Here is a 5,269-nt window from a genome sequence, read left to right as displayed (position 1 = left end):
CTCCGGTCTCGGCAGCCCCACCCCCGCTAGTACATGGACGATTCTGATTGGCCCGTGCGGAATCCTGACGCGACTTCGGAGTCTGAGGATGTGGCCAAGCTCACGCGACGAGGGAGGGCCTGTGGCTGCGAACCAGAGTCCTGGATAGCGCCCCCTGGTTGTGTGGAGGGCGAAGAGCAAACAGCGCTTATCCTTGGCGAGCTGGACTTCACCCATACAGGTCATCGCGATTGGAAGGGGTGCTTTCACGAAGCCAGCGTCTCTGGGCTCCTGAAGGTCTCTGGGCCCAAGAGGATTGAAATGACAAACGCCAGAAGAGCTGGGGAGTAGCTGTCAGCATGAAGCGATGGTGGGGAACAACCCTGGTCCTCTGAGAAAGCGTCTTCAGGGGCACCCGTGAGCAGTGTAGGGCGGTCCTGCTACTATTTGAACGCATTTCGCTGAAGGGAATATTTTTTCAGAGATGGAATGAGACGTCTCAGTGCTGTTCCTAAATGCATTTCTGCTCACACCATTCCCTGAATGGAATCTCCCTGGCAACCCATAACCTTATGTACCCATTTTTTTTCTTGTCGAGCAAGCAATACTGACTAGGAAAACTGTCCTTCGTTTCCACTGTTCTTTGATACTCCATAAAACCTGATGTCCCAGCTATTTTGGAAATTTGGTTCCAGCATCTGCAGCCCACCGCCGCCCCTGGTGTCCTGATCTCTTTGCTTCAGTGCCCAGCACTCCCAATAGCTTAAATCCTCTACTTTGATCTCCCGTTGCCAGTTCCCAGGTCTGCAGGCTTTTTGCAGGTCACCAAGTCTATACACCTTCAAACTTAGATCTTAAACACGTAGCCTCGGAATGCATCCCTTCCCGAAAGCTCCACCTCTTCCCACAACCTGCAGCTTTTCTGGAAGCTTCTTCGGGGTGTTTCCTTGAGTAGGTATTGAGAGGTTCACAGGATTTCTGACTTGATGTGCAGCGGTCTGAAAGGGAGGGGACTCAGTTTTTTTCTTTGAGTCATCCCTAACTAAGGATGGTGGTGACTGGTGGTTGCCTTGACAATCCAGTTTTTTTGCATGTAGGAAGTAGATTCAGTGTACTTGGATTTCAGGTACAATGCTGGAACAACAGGAGAACTTTGCTGCCTGTGTCCTGTTACGAATGTAGCACTCAATCCAAAACTTATAGACTTGTCTCTTTTCTTTTGAAAAAGATCTTATTTTGTTATGTCACAAAACAGTAAATGTAACACTTTCTAGGAACTTTGGGATTTCATATCATCTAAATTTTGGGTTTCCAAGCCATACATAAATTCTCAGAACCCAAATTCTACCAGGATCGTAAGAACGCAAAAAGAATTGTACAAACTCAAGTGTTAAGTCCCAAACATTGACCTTTTTCTGTTGCCCAATGTCTATTACCTGTTCTTTTGTGACATTTAATTGGGTCGTAGTCATCTGTACTCATTAATTGTGGCAGAGCTGAGAAATTACAAAGACAAGGCTCCATAGTCTAAATAAATGACTATTTATATAAAAGATGCCAACATTTAAGTTTACAATTTTTCGTTTTGTTTTGTTTTGTTTGGGGGCCACACCAGCGATGTTCAGGTGTTACTCCTGGCTCTGCCCTCAGGAATCACTCCTGGCAGTGCTCAGGGACCATATGGGAAGTAAGGAAATCTAACCTAGTAAGGCAAGCACCTTACCTGCTGTACTATCTGTCCAGCCCCACATTTTTTCTAAAATGAATTTTCTTAATTCTTTTGTGGAGACTGAAAAGTGCTATGTAGATGTAATAGACTTAGAATTTACAGAAAATAAAGGAATTGACCCAGATGTTAGCTCTTAGGGGAAAGAAATTCCTTACTCACGTAAGCTGCTAGCTATAAAGTCTTTTATGCAAGGCCCCCAAGTCCTTGATTCGATAATTTAAATTTTAAAAAATATACAAGCTAATATTCCCTGATTTTGTCTTCTCATACATAAATTTGAATTTTCTGAACATATGGTAGTGGGATAGTGATCAAATGTGTTTACTCCTACAATATGTATAAATTAAGAAAAATCACAAAATTATTTGTTGAACTATTTGAAACTATTTAAATTTTTATAGATTTTTTTTTGAAGACTGGAGGGATAATCCAGTACGTAGGGTGCTTGCCTTGCCCGTACCAAATCCAGATTCAACCCTTAGCCTCGAACATGGTTCCCCAACCACCACTGGAAGAGATCCCTGAGCACAGAGCCAGGAATACGCCTTGACTACCAGGTATGGCTCCAAAACTAACTAAATAAGTTTTATCAGTAATTTTTAAAAATCATTAAAACATTGTGATTAACAAAGTTATATAGTGTTGAGTTTTAGACATAATATTGCAGCACCATTCCACCACCCATGTCAGCTTCCCTCCACCACTGTTCCAAGTTCCTTCCCATATCGCGCCCCCTGCCCAACCTGCCCTCTTAGACAGGCACCTTTCTAAATTCAGTTGTTAAAGTTTGGGTCTCTCCCATAAATAAATCTATGAAGAGATCAATAGCTGCAGCTAATCTTGATCCACTCAAGGCTGAACAGACAGGGGTAGATCAGAGCCTGACAGTTTGCCTGGTGCCCTTCCAAACAGAGCCCCTGGCAGCCACCTGCTCCCACATTCCCAAATCGCTGCCATACCCCCAGCTGGACTCCATTGTCTCAAGATGGACCTCACCAAGATACTAATCGACTGAAAATTCAGGTATGAGGATTTTCTGACTGAAATTTCTATACTTTCTCAGGGTTGGGATGGGCTACCTCCACCACCTCCTCATACCTCCAGAAACCCCAGCAAGTCATATGCACGCCCCAAAGCCAATTTTATTCTTATTTCAAAAGAATTAAGCTAGTCCAGCTGTACCTTCCCAGTAAAAATACTAATGCCCTGAACAAACATGAGGGATTCTTAATACCTGTATTGTAAATTATAGTGTACAAAAATAGAGAAGAAAGGTACCTGCCATAGAGACAGATGTGTGTGGCCAGGGGTGGGGGGAAGGATTGAGGTGGGCAGCGTGAGGAAAACGGGAACATTGGTGGTAAGAAGTGCACACTGGTGGAAGGATCAGTGTTGGAATATTGTATGACTGAGACCAAATCATGAATAGCTTTGTAATGGTATATCTCACAGTGGTTCAATAAAAGCACTATAGCACTGTAGCACTGTCATCCCATTGTTCATCGATTTGCTCAAGCAGGCACCAGTAACATCTTCATTGTGAGACTTCTTGTTACTATTTTTGACATATCGAATATGCCACGGGTAGCTTGCCAGGCTCTGCCGTGCGGGAAGGATATTGTCAGCAGCTTGCCGAGCTCTCTGAGCGGGACAGAGGAATCGAACCGGGATTGGCCGCGTGCAAGGCAAATGCCCTACCTGCTGTACTATTGCTCCAGTCCGGTTCAGTAAAAATTTATATAAATAAATAAACAAAGTTTGGGTCTCTTGATTTCAGTGTTGTTGACTGTGTGGTTTTGATATTTGGCTCTATCCCAAATATTTTGTTTTAGGATACAAAACACCACCTTTACATCTTAATTCCCGGATCTGGCCCCCATTGCTTCTTATCTGTCTCTTCTTCCCCTTCCTTCCACTGTTTCTTTTCAACTCCTCTCTATACTCTATTGCCAAGGTTGATCTATGTATCCCCCCCCCTTAAAGCATTGCATCCCTCATCCAATTACTCCAGATTACCACATATAAGTGAAATTATTCTGTTTGTCCTTATTCTGACTTACTTCATTTAATACTATATCTTCCAGTTCCATCCATACTGCAGTGAATTGCATGGTTTCATCATTCCTTCCAGCTGTGTAGTATTTAATTGTGTGTATATACATACATATATATATATATACTCTATATTTTCATGGTTCACATATCTGTTGTTGGACATCTAGGTTGATTCCAAATCTTAGCTATTGTACTAAGTGCTGCAATGAATAATGGTGTGGATATGTTCTTTTGAATGAATGGGTTTTGTTTTGTTTTGTTTTGTTTTTGCTTTTTGGGTCACACCCAGCCACACACAGGAGTTACTCCTGGCTCTGCACTCAGGAATTACTCCTGGCGGTGCTCAGGGGACTATATGGGATGCTGGGATTCGAACCCAGGTCAGCTGCGTGCAAGGCAAATGCCCTACCCGCTGCTATTGCTCCAGCCCCCTGAATGAATTTTTTTTTCTGTCATGGGGATAGATACAGATTTTTATTGCACTTTTAAAAATTTATTTCAACATAAGTTTGCGGTGTCATTTTAAATGGAATTTTCAAAATCAGTTTCTAGCTATCTAGTTGTATAGATAGCTTGTATAGATAGCTGCTAGGTAATAGAATGCTTAAACAGATCATCACTGTATCACTGTCACCCCGTTGTTTGTCGATTTACTCGAGCGGCACCAGTAACATCTCTATTACACTCAGCCCTGAGATTTTAGCAGCCTCTTTTTACTCATCTTTCCCAACGGTTGGAGGCTCTTTCAGGGTCAGGGGAATGAGACCTATTGTTACTGTTTTTGGCATATCGAATATCCCATGGGTAGCTCTGTTGTGCGGGCGGTATACTCTAGTAGTTTGCTGGGCTCTCTGAGAGGTATGTATCATCTTTTCCTGTATTTGGGATACGAATACGCCATGGGGAGCTTGCAAGGTTCTCCCATGCAGGGAATAGACTCTTGGTAGCTTGTCAGGTTCTCCAAGAGGGAGAACAAGGCTATTACATGTCGCACGGCCACTTTCCAGGACCTTGATCTTATAGTCTCTGGATGTTAGCCGTTGGTGGGATTACATGGCGCGGGGGGGGGGGGGGGATGTTTGTGGGTGTGGCTGCCAAGCTACTGGAAAATAGGGGTTCTGGGTGGAGAAGGCCCAGTCCCAATCCGAGCAGGCTTGGACCCAGTACCAATCCGAGCAGGCTTGGAGATCTCAGCCCCGGTTCCCGCACACCTGGGTTTCTCTGACCGTTCCTTCATGCGTGAGTCTCGTCCAAATGATCATAGTCTATGTTATATACTATAGATCATAGTATATGATACTAAAATATGTTTTGGCATGTACATATGCATGCATAGAATAGTATATACTTTAGTACTGCACTGTAGCACTGTCGTCCCATTGCTCATCAACTTGCTTGAGCAGGCACCAGTAATATCTCCACTGTGAGACTTGTTAATGTTTTTGGCATATCGAATATGCCACGGTGAGCTTGACAGACTCTGCCGTATGGGCGGGATACACTCGG

Source organism: Sorex araneus, chromosome 4 (genome assembly GCF_027595985.1).
Source record: "Sorex araneus isolate mSorAra2 chromosome 4, mSorAra2.pri, whole genome shotgun sequence".
NCBI lineage: Eukaryota > Metazoa > Chordata > Mammalia > Eulipotyphla > Soricidae > Sorex > Sorex araneus.
This window is presented reverse-complemented; position numbering follows the sequence as displayed.